Source organism: Protopterus annectens, chromosome 1.part1 (assembly GCF_019279795.1).
Source record: "Protopterus annectens isolate FY-2018-M chromosome 1.part1, PAN1.0, whole genome shotgun sequence".
Taxonomy (NCBI): domain Eukaryota; kingdom Metazoa; phylum Chordata; order Ceratodontiformes; family Protopteridae; genus Protopterus; species Protopterus annectens.
In genome coordinates this window covers 448,103,906-448,122,339 of record NC_056726.1, presented here as the reverse complement: position 1 = coordinate 448,122,339, position 18,434 = coordinate 448,103,906, and the positions used below count along the sequence as shown (strand labels likewise).

Here is an 18,434-nt window from a genome sequence, read left to right as displayed (position 1 = left end):
CGTATGTCCAGTCAAGAGTCCAGTTACATAGGTGCTTGTTTATCCTGAATTTCACAAGCTTATCCACCAGTTGCATCTGTATCATAGTGTTGAACACAGAACTGAAGTCGATGTATAGCATCCTTACTTAATTGCTCCTCCCTTCTAGGTGTTTTAATGCAAGGTGTAGAGTGACTGATATAGTATCCACAGGTGATCTATTTGCCTGGTATGCAAACTGGAGTAGATTGAAGGACTTAGGCAGACTTAAGATAGATGTTTCTTCACAATCCTCTCAAAGCACTTCATGACGTTTGAGGTTAAGGTGACTGGTCTGAAGTCACCATATCATAAGAAGAAAGGCTGTAATACTACTAGCGCATCATACTCTACTATAAAAGGAAAGTCTACAGTAGTACTAGCACTGTATATTACATCATAAAAAAAGGCTGTAGCACTACTAGTACAGCATGCAGGAAGATAAAAGGAAAAGCTGAAACATTAGTTAATGAGTAAAAGCAAAGGCTGTAACAGAAGTAGTAGATGCTACTCTGTAAATGCAAAGTCTGCAGTAGCACTAGAACTGTACACTACATCATAAATGCAAAGGTTGTAACAGTACTAGTACAGCAAACTGCAGTGTAAAAGGAAATGTTTCAGTACTTGTTACATTGTAAAAGGAAAGGCTGTACTAGTACTAGCATTGTATGCTACATCATAAAATAAAAGTCTGTATCAGTACTAGTACAGCAAGCTGCAGTGTAAAAGGAAAGACTGTAACAGTACTAATACAGCATGTTGAAGTGTAAAAGGAAAGACTGTAACAGTACTAATACAGCATGTTGAAGTGTAAAAGGAAAGACTGTAACAGTACTAATACAGCAAGCTGCAGTGTATAAGGAAAGACTGTAACAGTACTAATACAGCATGTTGAAGTGTAAAAGGAAAGACTGTAACAGTACTAATACAGCATGTTGAAGTGTAAAAGGAAAGACTGTAACAGTACTAATACAGCATGTTGAAGTGTAAAAGGAAAGACTGTAACAGTACTAATACAGCATGTTGAAGTGTAAAAGGAAAGACTGTAACAGTACTAATACAGCATGCTGATGTGTAAAAGGAAAGACTGTAACAGTACTAGTACAGCATGCTGCAGTGTAAAAAGAAAGGCTGTTATAATACCAGTTCAGCATGCTGCAGCTGTACTATTAGTTGCAGTGTAAAAGGAAAGGCTGTAGTACTGTATAAGTACTAGTATTGTAAGCTATATTGTAAAAGAAAAGACTGTAACAGTACTAGTACAGCAAGTCACAATGTAAAAGGAAAGACTGTAACAATACCAGTACAGTATGCTGCAGTGTAAACGGAAAAGCTGTAACAATAGCAGTACGCCATGCTGCAGTTTAAAAGGAAAGGCAGTTACAATACCAATGCTGTATCTTCTTCTTCTTTCGGCTTTTCCTGGTTAGGGGTCACCACAGCGGATCACCTGTCCGCTTATGATTGGCAGTGGAGTTTTACGGTGTTGAGTTGCCAGCCCAGCACCCAACCTTCCACAGAAGGCACATACATGCAGGCACTCACACCTAGGGCCAATTTAGAGTGTCCAATCCACCTACAGCATGTCTTTGGGAGGTGGAAAGAAACAGGATCACCTGGAGGAAACCCACAAGACCACAGGGAGGACATGCTCACTCCACACAGCAAGGACCCCAGCCAAGAATTGAACCAGAGAACCTCTTGCTGTAAGGCAGCAATGCTAACCGCTGCACCACCGCAGGAATACCAGTGCTGTTTACTACATCATAAAAGAAAAGGCTGTAACAGTTCTAGTACAGCATGTTACACTGTAAAAAGATAGAAAAAGCTGCAGTGCTAGTTACAGTATAAAAGAAAAGGCTGTAGTAAAAAAAGCTGGAATAAGAGAAGTAGTGGAATCTACACTCTAAATGCAAAGGTTGTAGTAGGACTAATACTGTAAGCTACATTTAAAAAGAAAGGCTGTACTAAGACTAGCACTGCATGCTATACTACAAAATAAAAAGTCTGTAGATGTATGAATACTAAATATTACATTGTCAAAATAAAGCCTGTTGTAGAATTACATCTTGCAGTTATATTGCAGGAAACAGTATAACAGTACTACTGCTTGATTCTCCATTTTGCTACAACTACTGTACCTCAGTACTGCATTGTAGTGTACCCCAGGCTGAGTTTGGAAATAGTTCAAGGAAATAAGTGCTGTACCCAGTTAGCAAACACAAATAAATACTACTACTACCAATACTACAACTATTACTACTACTGTTACCACTAGTACTACTATCACTATTATTATTACTACTACTACTACTAATACTACTCTTGGCTGGTGCTGCATTTTAAAATGAAGGACTGCACTGCTATAGCTATTGGATGCTACACTGTAAGGAAGGGTTGCATTAGTAATATTATTACTACTACTGTTATTGCCACAAGGTGCTACCATGTAACAGGAAGCTAAGCAGTACGGGAATGGCTACAGTAGGATTGCTACTAAGTGCCACATTGTAACAAGAAGGGGTGCATTATTACAACTTTTCCTGATGGTTACTACAACTGTAGCAGGAAGAGATATACTGCTTCTTACAAAATGCTGTATTATAACAGGAAGGGAATCAGTAATACTGCTTCTGGGTGCTACTTTGAAATAGGGAGGGCTACAACAGTAGCATGAGTACCACTACTGAGTGCAACACTCTACAGTTAAAAGAATTGTAGTAGTACTGCTACTATTTAATAGTACAATTTAGAAGGAAGGTCCTACTGTTGTGCACTACTGCAACTTGACTGTCTATTATATGATCAGCTGAATATGATGCTCAGTAATGTCATTACTTATTAATGTATGATGAAGAAGAAGTAAACAGAGATACATTATTACACAAGGCTGCTGCATACTGTGCTGTAACATGTTCAACATAGCAGTAGAAATGGTAACAAAAGCATCACTGGCTTCTACATTGGAAAGAAAATAGATTTATTGGCCTTATCAGGTTCCAAATAACAACAGAAAAGCCTGGAGTGTTAATGTGACAATGTGAGGTATTGCCAACTATGCCAGGAGAAGTAGGGCAGTGGATGTGTACATATGCCAGCACAGCTAGCTAAAATTTAGTAAATAATTATATGTTATTTGAATATCAGACTTATTTGTACAGATGCTTGTGCTGAAAATGGATTTGTAAAGTTACTTCTTTTAAAAATGTACCAGCAATGGGTCCTGATTGTACTGTAACTAAATTATATATATATATATATATATATATATATATATATATATATATATATATATATATATAAACAGAGAATACTGGAAGAGAAGACATTAAGCTCAGTTCCAGCTAACTTTGGAAAATAATAAGAAATTAAATTACTGGTCTTAGGCCATAAAGATGTTATCTCACAGTTTTGAATGAAGCCATAAAGCCAGAGATGCAATGTATGTAAGATGCATGGTTTGTTAGTCTCTGTAGGAGGAGTAGAAGTTTGTAAGTGTTTTATGACTTCCAGAAGCTGCACCAGATCTGAGTAATGCTCTTGTGTGTGTATTATTGACATGTAGGTGCTAAATCCTGGCAGTTTCTAGCACTGCATGGGAACCAGAAGTCAGATGACCAGATGTATGTGATATAATTCTGTACAGAAATAATGTTTTAATATGAGGTGAGACAGAAGTTTCAGGGGGCAGTCTGTTTATTGGAACCTGATATAGAAGGATCCCTCACCTACTTCATCTTGCCTTGCTCTATTAAGTAAGTAGGAACATTAGTTCTCTAGATCAGTCAGGAAACTATATTGAGAATAGTTAAGTATTGTTTTTCTGTAATGGTAAGAATCTTTCCATCTGTGTTATTTTTAATATTTCCTGTGACTGAAACTCTGGTGTTTACTGTAAATAGATATTTCATATTTTCATGTTCTTTTATTATTTATTATTAAATATATCTAAACTTTTCATTGTGGCTGGTTCTTTAGAGAATATTTTAACCTTTGAGAGTACTTGTATCCATTGGTGACACTGCTGCCACTCCGGAAGAGTGGCTGTTTGGTCAACATTACCATTTGTATTAATATTAATTTCACTCAATACAATTGGGAACCCTTGCAAAAGCCTTAGGTAGCTGGCTTTGTTGTGTCTGGTTCATAGGTTCATAGGTAGGTACTAAGCTATCTGCCCGAGGGCATTCATAAGCCTAGCCAGAGTTTGATTAATTAACTGATCCTCTGTCAAGCAGAGCCAATAAAGTGATCCCAGGGGTGTATTTTCTGTTACCCATCCACTCGTCAAGGTTTCTCTTGAAGAGTGTTAGTGAGGGTCTCTGCCTGATGTAATTTGGAATTTTGTTCCAAAGCATGGGGAGTCTCTGTGACAGGAATCTATCCCTCCAGCATGTTCTATTTATTGTTGTGGTGAAGTTTAGCTCACTAGAGTGCGTGGCTCGCAGTGACTTGGATTTCTTTAGGTGGGGCATGTCCATCAATTCTGAGTTGGACATGGCTTTGTAAGTCAGGCAGAGATCACCTCTGGGTAAGTGATATGCCACTGAATCCAGCCAGAGTTTTTTCAGTTGGGCTGCATAGGACATATGTTTGAGACCAGTAATCCTCTTGGTGAGGTACTTTTGTGGTCTTTCTAGCTGTTGAAAGTGTCTTGTGAGGTACATCCCAAATGGGGCATTGTACTTTATGATGGGTCTAATGAGTGATGAGTAGAGGGGCACTATTACCTCTTTATTTCTAGATGCAAACCCTTTAGTAATTAGATAGGCCACATAGAAGGATTTTCTAACTACTTTGGCAATATGATTGTCAAAGGAGAGATTACTATCTACCTGGGTCCCCAGATCTCTTATTACCTCTTCTGTATTAAGGGGGCTGCCACCTATGTGGTAATCCGTGGGTGTTTTATTTTTCCCAAATGGGATGACTATGCATTTTTTGGCATTTAGCTTGAGGCCATGACTTTGACACCAGGTGTCCATCTCAGTAAGGCCCTTTTGGAGGATGTCCATGTCAGCCAGAGAGTCAATTATGGCTCCCAGTTTGCAGTCATCTGTGAACTTGGTTAGCCATAGTCCTCCTGTGTTTGCCTGTACTTCTGAGAAGTATATGCCAAACAGTAGGAGTCCCAGGATCGAGCCTTGTGGGATACCACTTGTGACTGGTTTAGGGTTGGAGGAGCACGCTATTCTTACCGTGTGAGTTCTGTCTGTAAGCCAGTTGGCAACCCTTCTCATGATGTAGGGGTTTATGTTCAGGCTGGTGAGTTTTTCTGTAATACTCGAGTGGGGAATGGTGTTGAAAGCCTTGGCGAGGTCAAGGTAGGCTGTGTGAGCAGCACCTTACTACATGTTCTGGAGGAACTTTTTCCTTTTTTGTATTGGATTCGGTTTCTAAAGAAGCCATAGGTGGACCCTGGGAGGTATTATTGTCCCATAGGGAAACATACTGGCAAATATTGTTAGAATCCCACAGATTTCCTGGGCTAAATGATTCTGTGTCCATTATTCCATACTTAAAACTTAAATCTGACAGAATTTGAAATATATACTACTATACATTATATACAGACTTGGTATGCAACAACATTAGTGTTTTTAACATTTACAAATGCACAATCTTATGGATAAACTTTTACAAATTGTGTTTTATGGTTGGTTTTAAAATAAGCTTTTGTACAAATGAAAATGAGCAGGATTTTATGATATTTATTCTGAGTCTTTAAATGTGTTGAAATTATTTAATTGGAGTTAAGTGTTTAATTAATTTAGTATTTAAACTGGTGTAATTCATTGTGTCTTTGTCTGATGAAGTCATATGTTTGACGATAACGTTTGGAAACTGTGTGGCGTTAAATAAACTACAAGTTGTGGATTTGAGCATTGGTGCCTTATTGTAAGCTGTTTGTGCGATATTGTCACTAATTCCTCAGGTGGAGTTTGCCTTGGACTGTCTTTTTATTTTGTTGGTTTTGGTATTAGACTTTTGCGTTGTTGGTTGGTGCTATGGAACAGGGTCCGGGCATTCCCATGCATGAAGGTAGTGGTACCGGTGCGGGTGCAGCAGCCGGTGAATTATCTCAGCTTACGGGCCAGCTCACTCAGTTGGTTCAACTGCTTACTCCTACTGGTTTGGGTCTCCAAACCATTATTTTTCAACAAAAAGAAGTTTTGCAAGCAGTAACGTCCCACTCTGGGATATCGTCTGGGGTTTCCCCCGCAGTTGCTGATGGAAATGGTTCGGGCCAGCAGCAGTCGACGGAAGTGCCTAATAATCAGGAAGCTTCAGTCTTTTTGGATAAACCAGCTGTATTACGGGGAAGGCGTTCGGATTCCTCAATTCCCTGTCATCAACCCGGACCTTTGCAGGACTCAGTGGCTGGTTCGGTATCTTTCTCCGAGTGGGTTAATGCCAAACCTGCTTTTATTTCCTTGGACTATCCACAGAGTACTTTTACCGAAAGTTACTCTTTCGAGGACAATATGCGTTTTTAGAGGATACTCTGTACAGGTACAAGACTCTTGTTTTGGACAATTTATATTTAACTGAATGTATTAAGAAAAGAATTGTGCCTAAGGGTTTAAGGGTGCACAAGTACCCTAACAATGTTGTACATGGCAGCGAATTTCATATGGAGTTGTTGCAGGCCTTCGACAGCTGTGGATTTGATATTGTGAGGGCCATAATTAAGAAAAATGATAGTGAGATTAAAGTGTTAACTGAACAGATATTTAAATGTAATGAGGATATTACAAGTGACTTACTATTCCAAGTTGAAACGCATAAAGCCAAGTATTATGAAGTACGCAAAAACATTGATAAACATTGTGATATAATTATTAAAAGAAAGCACAACAAGTTGAATCGAGACATTAGGGAATATAGGGAGGGTAGACAGTACCCTAACCCACCACATGGTAGAGGAATGTATTTTAAGGATTTTCAGTCCAACAATGATACAGTACCTAGGGAGGATATAATACCACCTACACCAATTTTAGGGGAAGACAATGGTCCTACCAACACGGAGGAACAAATTGATGAGAATTTTTTACCAAGAAGATCCGAAAGCATTCGGAATCAGCAAGGGGGACCTACATACCCTGTATATCCGATTTTTTCTCAAAGGAGGGACAATCGGAATCAGGGGAGAGGGAGAGGCAGGAATCAGGCATGGCAATAGGCAAAGGCATTTCTGTTGTGAATATTGGAGCGTACCAGGTGTATATTAAAATGGGATACCATATTTACAATTACAGTGAGGTACCAGTAACTGAGGCCTGTTTTGATTTATTTACTAAAGGCTTTAAATTTGTACCAGCTAGAGGGAGCCAGTTAGTAAATACTATACTTGATCTCAAAATGTTTATTTGGAAGCTCAACTTGCAACATCTGTTTGGTCATGGGCCAGTGGCTCCTAGTATGTTTTTAAAAAAATCTAGTATTTTTAATCCACCTTTGCATCCCCAGCTCAGCAACTTAGAGAACAGAATTGAAAAAGAGATACGTAACGAATTATCCCATGCACATTTTGACTACAATTTAAGTGAGGATGAAATGAAAATATTGTATGATTTAGCGCATAATCACACTATTAGAGTGATGCAACCCGACAAGGGAGGGGACACAGTCTTTATGAGTCAGCTATTGTATGACAGTAAAATGGGGGGAATTTTGTACGATACTGACAAATATACTTTAACCTCCATTCATGAAATACACTTGTCCTACAAAAAAATTGATTTGACCATAAAAGACATGTTAGATCAGGAAATCATTGAATTTGATACTTTTTCATTTTTAGAAAATAACCATCCTAAAGTGCCCACAATATTTGGTGTGCCTAAAATCCACAAATGTGTGGAGGATCCACCTCTTCGGCCTATCGTGGCAGCACAAGGTTCCAAAACACATCCTCCCTCAAAGTTCCTGGATTGGAAACTTAAACAAGTTTGGGGGAGGGACTCGTACCTCCTTAAAGATTCCTGGGAATTTTTGCGTAATATTACCAATGACCTGTGCAGGCCAAATCTTATGTTCTTAACCATAGATGTGGTTGATTTGTTTTCAGTAATTCCTACGGACATAGGATTGGAATGGTTAGAGGAGGCATTGTGGGAATGTGCTGGGATTAGTCACAATGATGTGAGTACAATCATTGGGCTGTTGGAGTTAGTATTAAAAAATAATTACATTTTTTATGCGGGTGAATACTTCCAACAAATTAAGGGGGTATCCATGGGGGCCAATTGTGCACCAACTTATGCAGATATCATTATGGCCGTTTGGGAAAAGAAATTTGTCCACAAAAGTGGTTATGAAAAAAACTGGATACATTATTCCAGGTTTTTGGATGATATTTGCATTTTTTGGGTTGGCCCAGTGGAGACTATTAATGAATTTATTACTTACATTGGGGGTACAACGACTTTTCTAAAATTTACTTACAAGATATCTGAGGAATATGTTAACTATTTGGATGTTACGTTAACTAAAGATAAAACAGGGTTTACTTCCACAGTTTATAGGAAGCCGACCTTTTCCAATAGTTACTTGCATTTCTCTAGTTCACACCCAGGGTTCCAAAAGAGAGGTATTGTAAAGGGACAGTTTGTTAGGGCCTCCTGTATGACCTCACAGGACCCTTTATTTAATACTGAGTGTGAAAAGTTGTCCAAGATGTTTTTGGAGAGGGGATACCCCAGTCACATGATAGATTCTGTAAGGGAAGAAGTGTCAAAAGGGAGATCTACTAGATTTAAGCCCATTTTGGGGGAAGGCCTTTTTAACAATGGGCAGGGTAAGAGCCAAACAGACCTCTACAGTAATCAGTTATTGTACATCACTGATTATAGTGGTAATATTGGTAACATTAGCAGGATTATAAACAATGAATTCAAGTTCTTTCAGGAATTAACAGACCTTGGTGGATTTAAGAATATTACCTTTAAAACTGTATATAGGAAAGGTCTTAACATTAAGAGAATTTTGGAGCAGGATAGTAAACCATTTTATCAGGAAAGTTCACGTATAGGGACTTACAAGTGTGGACGGTGTTCACAGTGTAAATATATTTCCAACAAAGAATTTGTGTATTTGGAAAGTAGGAGCAGGAGGATTGTTTCCAGAAAATTCTACAATTGTTTATCCTGCGGGGTTGTCTATTTGGCGGTGTGCCAGGCATGCCAGGCATTTTATGTAGGGAAGACCAAAAGGCAACTTCGTAGAAGGATATATGAGCATTATTATGACATGCAAAAATGTGACACCAATAATGCACTTTATAAGCACCTTACTACATGTTCTGGAGGAACTTTTTCCTTTTTTGTATTGGATTCGGTTTCTAAAGAAGCCAGAGGTGGACCCTGGGAGGTATTATTGTCCCATAGGGAAACATACTGGCAAATCTTGTTAGAATCCCACAGATTTCCTGGGCTAAATGATTCTGTGTCCATTATTCCATACTTAAAACTTAAATCTGACAGAATTTGAAATGTATACTACTATACATTATATACAGACTTGGTATGCAACAACATTAGTGTTTTTAACATTTACAAATGCACAATCTTATGGATAAACTTTTACATATTGTGTTTTATGGTTGGTTTTAAAATAAGCTTTTGTACAAATGAAAATGAGCAGGATTTTATGATATTTATTCTGTGTCTTTAAATGTGTTGAAATTATTTAATTGGAGTTAAGTGTTTAATTAATTTAGTATTTAAACTGGTGTAATTCGTTGTGTCTTTGTCTGATGAAGTCATATGTTTGACGAAAACGTTTGGAAACTGTGTGGCGTTAAATAAACTACAAGTTGTGGATTTGAGCATTGGTGCCTTATTGTAAGCTGTTTGTGTGATATTGTCACTAATTCCTCAGGTGGAGTTTGCCTTGGACTGTCTTTTTATTTTGTTGGTTTTGGTATTAGACTTTTGCATTATTAAATATATCTAAACTTTTCATTGTGGCTGGTTCTTTAGAGAATATTTTAACCTTTGAGAGTACTTGTATCCATTGGTGACACTGCTGCCACTCCGGAAGAGTGGCTGTTTGGTCAACATTACCATTTGTATTAATATTAATTTCACTCAATACAATTGGGAACCCTTGCAAAAGCCTTAGGTAGCTGGCTTTGTTGTGTCTGGTTCATAGGTTCATAGGTAGGTACTAAGCTATCTGCCCGAGGGCATTCATAAGCCTAGCCAGAGTTTGATTAGTTAACTGATCCTCTGTCAAGCAGAGCCAATGAAGTGATCCCAGGGGTGTATTTTCTGTTACCCATCCACTCGTCAAGGTTTCTCTTGAAGAGTGTTAGTGAGGGTCTCTGCCTGATGTAATTTGGAATTTTGTTCCAAAGCATGGGGAGTCTCTGTGACAGGAATCTATCCCTCCAGCATGTTCTATTTATTGTTGTGGTGAAGTTTAGCTCACTAGAGTGCATGGCTCGCAGTGACTTGGATTTCTTTAGGTGGGGCATGTCCATCAATTCTGAGTTGGACATGGCTTTGTAAGTCAGGCAGAGATCACCTCTGGGTAAGTGATACGCCACTGAATCCAGCCAGAGTTTTTTCAGTTGGGCTGCATAGGACATATGTTTGAGACCAGTAATCCTCTTGGTGAGGTACTTTTGTGGTCTTTCCAGCTGTTGAAAGTGTCTTGTGAGGTACATCCCAAATGGGGCATTGTACTTTATGATGGGTCTAATGAGTGATGAGTAGAGGGGCACTATTACCTCTTTATTTCTAGATGCAAACCCTTTAGTAATTAGATGGGCCACATAGAAGGATTTTCTAACTACTTTGGCAATATGATTGTCAAAGGAGAGATTACTATCTACCTGGGTCCCCAGATCTCTTATTACCTCTTCTGTATTAAGGGGGCTGCCACGTATGTGGTAATCCGTGGGTGTTTTATTTTTCCCAAATGGGATGACTATGCATTTTTTGGCATTTAGCTTGAGGCCATGACTTTGACACCAGGTGTCCATCTCAGTAAGGCCCTTTTGGAGGATGTCCATGTCAGCCAAAGAGTCAATTATGGCTCCCAGTTTGCAGTCATCTGTGAACTTGTTTAGCCATAGTCCTCCTGTGTTTGCCTGTACTTCTGAGAAGTATATGCCAAACAGTAGGAGTCCCAGGATCGAGCCTTGTGGGATACCACTTGTGACTGGTTTAGAGTTGGAGGAGCACGCTATTCTTACCGTGTGAGTTCTGTCTGTAAGCCAGTTGGCAACCCTTCTCATGATGCAGGGGTTTATGTTCAGGCTGGTGAGTTTTTCTGTAATACTCGAGTGGGGAATGGTGTTGAAAGCCTTGGAGAGGTCAAGGTAGGCTGTGTGAACCACCTTTCCCTCGTCTATGGCCTTGGTGACTGTCTCAAAGACGTCAACCAGGTTTAGTAGGTGTGATCTGCCCTTAACAAAGCTGAACTGGGTCGGGTCAAGTGTTTGGAGGTTCCCAATGTCTTTGTTAATGAGTTCCATGATGATGCGCTCCATAGCCTTGCAGACCAGGCTAGTCAGGCTTATGGGAGATAGTTACCAGGGTCAGTTGTGGCCCCTCCTTTGTGGATAGGAATAACCGTTGCTGTGCACCATTCTATGGGCACATAGCCTGTGGAGAGGCTGAGGTTGAACAGCGTGTTTAGGTGGGAGGTTAGTTCGTTCTGTAGTTCTTTCTGTATTTCATGCAAGATGCAGCCTGGGACACCATCTGGTCCCATTGAAGCTGTGTTATTGCCTTTTGAAAGGGCTGTTTTCACCTGTGCGTCTGTGATTTTTTGGACACTACACTTTTCCAGTATTGTTGTGGGCTCTTTTGGAGGTGAGAGGGGGGTGAAGTTTGCAATTAATCTATCTGCCAGGATGTTGGCAATATCAGTAGGTTCAGTATATTTTGTGCTATTTTGCACTAGTTCGGTGCATATCTGCGAGTTGCCACTTAGATTCTTAACATGGCTAAAAAAGGCTTTGTGGTTATCTTTTGAATCCTTGGCTATTTTTCTTTCGAAGTTAGCCTTGGATGATTTCATGAAGGACCTCAGTTTCTTACTGATACTGATCAGGGATGTCTTTCCTTCTTGGGATTTGCTTTTTTTCTGAACTAGTTTCCTCCTTCTATTGTATAGCCTGTTTATTGCAGGGGCCCACCAAACTGGTTTCCTTCTCTTAGAGAAGTGAGTCTTGGTTTTGCTAGGGATGGCACGATCCATGCATCCTTGTAGGTGCTCATAGAGTGCATTTGTAAAGGTTTCTGCATCTTGGGCAGCATTATCTTTTAGCGTGGGGGCTGAGAAACATACCACCTCTGTAAGATGAAGTTTGCTTTAGAAAAGTTTTTTACTGTGGTTTCCTTAGTTGGGGGTGAGGGGGTGTGAACATCCAGAGTGATTAGTTTATAGTCTGATCTAACCAGTGACAGGTTGACCTCCGGTGTGGAAGATTTGTCGCGCATTTTGGTGATGACCAGATCCAATATGTTTTCACCTCTGGTAAGGGAGTTTAACAGCTGACCCAGGGTGTTTGAGTTGATGAATTCTAGGAAGCGCTGGGCCTGGGAATTTGTACTCGAGTAGTTTTCCCAGTGAATGGTAAGGTAATTGAAATTGCATAATATTAGGGTGTTTGGTAGGACCTTCTTGTTTTCCAGTGTCTCCAGAAAGGTGGAGTGGTGGTCCTGGGTCATGGAGGGTGATCTGTAGCAGGCCACAATTTACATTGCAAATTTGCCCGATGTTAGTTGCACATGGATGATTTCAGAGGTATCATGCTGCACCACTAACCTGGAGGTGTAGGTATCCTTGATGAATATGGATACACCCCCTCCTTTTGTGTTTCGGTCCGTGTTCTGTGGCAGAAACGTGTGGCATGAGTTGTAGCCCGGTAGTGCTGGGGTGCTCTTTGAAGCCTTGAACCAGGTTTCAGTTACTGCACAGATGTCGACATTCTCCATACTGAGGAGTGCTTCGAGTGCGTGCATTTTGAGATTTAAACTCCTGGTGTTGAGTAGCATAACCCTCAGTTTTTTGTTAATTGTGCTGTTTACGGAGGTGGGTTTGACTTTTGAGCCTTGCCTAAAAAAGGCACTATGGGGGCAGCAAGAGCTTTGGCCAATATTCGAAAGCCTACGGGTGACAGATGCAAGCCGTCTCTTGTGAAGCCAGTGATAACTACCTTATAGTCCGGGCAGAAGGGAGCATAGTAGGTAAATCTGTACCAGCCTTTTCCAGGTGTGTGTGTGTGTGTGTGTGTGTGTGTGTGTGTGTGTGTGTGTGTGTGAAAATCAAATCTCACAGTGCGCATGTGTCAGATATTCAGCGCAGGGACACGAAGCACTGGTTTCACACAGAGGGTGCTGGAGGACTTGGCTTGAACAATCAGCTGAGGACTTAACCCTATAGCTGTGCCAGTGGGGAGCCTTATTGGAGCCCTGGAGGGAGACAGATATAAAGAAATCTAGACCCTGAGCTGACTGTGTTCCCTGTGTGCTCTTAAAGGAAATTGTGCTTGATGCAGAGAGGTCTGCATTTGGGAATACTGAGTGTATCCACTTGTATTCCAAGTGAACGTCCCTTTCCAGTGTCAGTGGTGAGGATTCAGGCTCCCTGATTACTGGCAAAGAGTAGGGATGTCACAGTTACCACAGATTCTTACATGGTAAAAGAAATGGCTAAAATTACATCACTTGACACTGGATGATAGCACAATTTACACAATAGGTTATTGTGCAGAAAGTGAGTTTGCTGTACATCATCATAATGGCATGTGATACAGGTGCAGTATAGTACCTCATGTGGAAACATGTAATGTATTAACAACACCCTTTCTAATTATCATTTAATGCAACTGATCCAGTGGGTGTCAAGTGCAAAAGTGGGTTATAGAAGTACCATACTATCCTATGTACTCCTAAAATGAATATTAGTGGGTCTTACTTTGCTACTGTATAAAAATTAATTTCTTAATTTGTCTAAAACCATTGCACAACACTTTGCAGATGTGTTGCCTATTTCAGTACTAATAAATACTTCCAGCTGGAACAGTTCAGTGAATGATGAATCAGTACTCAATTAAAGTAATCCTAATGAGGATGTGAACAAATATCGTTTTGTGTGTGTCTGTGGTTGCACTTGCTCCATGAAGGTCATCCAGGCTAGCCAGTCAACAATGGAAGGGATGATTAGAAGGGGTACTAGGTGGAGGACGAGCCAGCTTGTGCAACTTATGAGGGACAAAAGACATAATTTTCACCAGTGAAACATCAGCAAGCTCTAGTCCTCGAAACAAACACACAAGATACTGTTTTATGGTAAGAATGATAATAAACTTAAGTATTATGTATAACATGTCATGTTGACAAAAGTCCCCAAATGTGTACCTTCAGGCACTGCACAATGCACAACACATTCAGTGAAATTTGACTTCATAAAAGGAATATTAATTAAAATCAACAATAATTCCTCTGAGACATAGCTGTATAAAATCCCAACTTGTTTCTTCCACAAAGCCACATTCTATCAGAAACAATGTGTAAAAATGACGTTAGTAAATTACTTCCTGAAAATAACTAACCACTATTACTGTTCAGATGCTTTTCAAACCATTAATTCATTCTTTGCTAATGCTAAAATTAAAAAAAGAACAGATCAGGGTTGAGTGAAATGTTAGACACTATTATATATTATGATCAGATGAATAAAAGGTTTGCTGATACTGTTCCTATTGGTATGCAAATAAGCTGAATGCTGCAGCTATACATGCATTTGTTAATGAACAACTGTATGACTTAAACATCACAAGAAGCATTACTTGTAAGCTTGGTGTTGATATTCATATACAGCTCCCTAAGATACCTTTATTCTATGGATTATGCAAAAACAAAAACATAAAAACTAGCTACACCACTGCTAAGACCTATTATTTTAAGCTATGGCTGGACAAATGAACTCTTAATAATACTTGCACAGAAACAAACAGAAACTTGAAGTATCTAAAGCAGAGAGTTATACTAACTTTCAAAATATTTCATTTTTAACTTAAAAAGGATGCAGTTAGAGCACTGATGGGTATTTAACCAGCTGTTGTTAGTGAGGCATAATATAAATAATCCCTTGATGATGATTTCACATAACAAAGGCACTTCTTCTTTCAGCTGTTCTTGTTAGGGGTCACCACAGCGGATCATCTGTTTCCATTCCTTCCTGTCCTCTGTATCTTGCTCTGTCATATCAACCACATGCATGTCCTCTCTCACCACATCTATAAACTATATTTTAGGCTGTCCAACCTGAGCTGACCCTCTAATATACTGATTCCTAATCCTGTCCATCCTTGCCACACCCAGCGTAAGTCTTAACGTCTTTAACTCTGCCACCTCCAGCTCTGACTCCTGTCTTTTTGTAAGTGCCACCGTCTCCAACCCATATACCATAGCTGGTCTCACTACCATCTTGTAGACCTTCCCTTTCACTCTTACTGGTACTCATTAGCACAAATCACTCCTGACACTCTTCTCCACCCACTCCACCCTGCCTGTACTCTCTTCTTCACCTCTCTTCCACACTCACCATTGCTCTGAACTGTTGATCCCAAGTATTTAAACTCATCCACCTTCTCCAACTCTACTCCCTGCATCCTCACCATTCCTCTATCCTCCCTCTCATTCACACACATATATTCTGTCTTAGCCCTGCTTACCTTCATTCCTGACCTCTCTAGAGCATATCTCCACCTCTCCAGGGTCTCCTTAACCTGTTACCTACTCTCACTACAGATCACGTCATCCAAAACATCATACAAACAAGCAACAACAAAGGCATAGTGGCTGTACAAATCAGGTAAGACTGATGCTCCAGTTTAACAAACAGGGCAATGAAACACTATCAGTGTATACTAATGTATTTAATTAATTGTTAAATCATACATAACCATCTATTTGTTATGTATGTATTCACCCAGATTATGTCTGCAACTGGTCCATTATGATCAGTCCACTACCCTGGCAAACAAGCATAAATAAATTAAAAATAAAAAAAAAATAAATAAATTATCATGAGGCACTGGAATGATAACAATAGGATTCTGTTTCAGAATAAGTATTATTTCTAGAAAACAGGCATTGTCATAGCAGTGGCTATCACCCCAAGTTTTAATAATACATATTAGTAAAACCTAAATATTTAAATGTATTATTTATTATTGATTTATTTATTTGTTTGCTTGTTTATCTGTGCTTGTTGAGAAGGCTAGCGGGATGGTGCTAGACCCATTTCAGTCACCACCTGGACCGAAAAACAAATACAAAACATGTAGGAAAGCTTGATACAATGCAGTTGAGAATGCAAAACATACCTAAAACATAATGCAGTACAGTAGAGAATGTAATAAGTGCAGGCAATTCAATAGATGGACAGAAGCAGATATTTATATAGTGATATAATCATATTACTATGATGGCAATAACAGAGGTTGACCAGAGGCATTAGTTTATGTAGCGTTACAATATGTTGGACATAAGTCAGGACTAGAGTGATGTCCTTGAGAAGCAGGCAAAAGCTTTGCTATTGAAGATTAAACTGGCCCAAAGAGAAATATGGAAGAGATAAGAGGGCGTGAATTAGTGTATTATATACAACTACATGCAAAATATTTGCAGTTGTCTAAAGTAGAAGAAAGGCAATACAAAAACCAGGATTGGTAAGGATGGATTGGCAGACTTTAAATGGTGGCTGTGATATATGTGAAGAAGTAATTCTCTGATAAGTTATGCTGCCCTGTACATTTTGTTTATGATGCATTTGTGAAGTGACAATAGAGCAAAGAAAGATTAAATATGATTTTTCATTACATTAATGTGACTGTAGATTTATTTATTAATTTACATTTAGTTACTGGGAAGTTCCAACTGGGAGGCCCAGAGAGAAAAGCTAAAAAAAAAACATATTTAGAAAGAGAAAAGCATACAAAGAGATTATAGCAGATCCTTAGTGAGTACAAAAAAATACCTGAAATATAGTGACAAGAGATTCAACATAGACTAGACATCTAAGTCCATACCTCTCAACTGTCCATATTTTCGCAGAATGCCCAGATTTGTGCCTCGTATTTTTGGTCTATTCCTCATAAAATATGTGGTTTTCTGGCAAATCACTTGGATGATCTGAAGACTGAAGTTACTGTCAGCTGCCAGTCGGGTGCCAGGATCCACCACATACCGCACGCACTCAGGTCACTCCACAACAAGTACAAATATGACTCTGTCATTGTCCATGTTGGTGTGAATGACCAGAGACATACCTCCCTGGACTACATGAAAAGAGACATGGAGGAGCTGTCCAATCTTGTAGCCCAGGCAGCTATGACCCTAGCCCTGAGTAGCATCCTGTCATCACCCAGAATGATATCACAGTACAAGGACAAAATGATTGACTTCAACAACTGGCTAAGCTTCTGGTGTCATTCTAAGGGGATCCAGCATCTATCTGCCTGGGATGACATGACAGACTACGATGCTTTTCCAGAGATGCCCTGCACCTGTTGCCCTTGGGATTCCAGATACTGGCTAAGGCTCTTGCCACCCCTATAGTGCCTTTTTTAGGCAAGGTTCAAATGACAAATTCACCACCGTAACAGATACAAGCAAGCAAAATCTGAGGGTAATGCTACTCAATGCAAGAAGTCTAAACCTCAAAATGCATTCACTCGAGGCACTCATTAAAATGGAGAACATCGACATCTGTGCAGTGACAGAGACCTGGTTCAAGGCTCGAGAGAGCACCCCTGCACTACCAGTCTATAATTCATACCACACCTTTCAGCCACCTAACCTGGACCGAAACACTAAAGGTGGAGGCATGTCCATATTCATTAAGGATATCCACACCTCCAGGCTAGTTGCTCAGCATAATGCATCCGAGATTATCCAAATGCAACTAACTCTGGGCAAGACCGCAATCCAAATTGTAGCTTGCTACAGATTCCCCACCATGCCCCAGGATTCCCACTCCTCATTTCTTGATACACCGGAAAATATTAGGGTACAGCCTAACACCCTAATAATGAGTGATTTCAACTACCCCACCATTAACTGGGAAAACTACTCATGTACCAACTCTTTTGCTCAATGTTCTGAAATTCATAAATTCCAATGCCTTGGATCAACTTATCCACACCCCTACCAGGGGCAGCAATATCCTAGACCTGGTCATTACCAACATGGGCAAACGGTGTTCCACACCAGAGGTCAATTCCTTGTTGGTCAGATCCAACCATAAGCTAATTACTCTAGACCTCCACATCCCGCCCCCATCCCCCATTAGGGAAACCACCATAAAAAATTTCTCCAAAGCCAACTTCACGCTTCTTAAGACAGACGTGGCAAACTTCACAACGCCCATGCAGATGTACAATAGAG

General features: G+C 39.8%; 1 protein-coding gene across 1 annotated transcript in view; it reads right to left on the bottom strand.

Moving 5' to 3' along the window:
- The window catches only part of GNG4 (G protein subunit gamma 4), a 938,259-nt gene that overhangs the window by 855,759 nt on the left and 64,066 nt on the right, over positions 1-18,434 (bottom strand). The window lies entirely within an intron of this gene.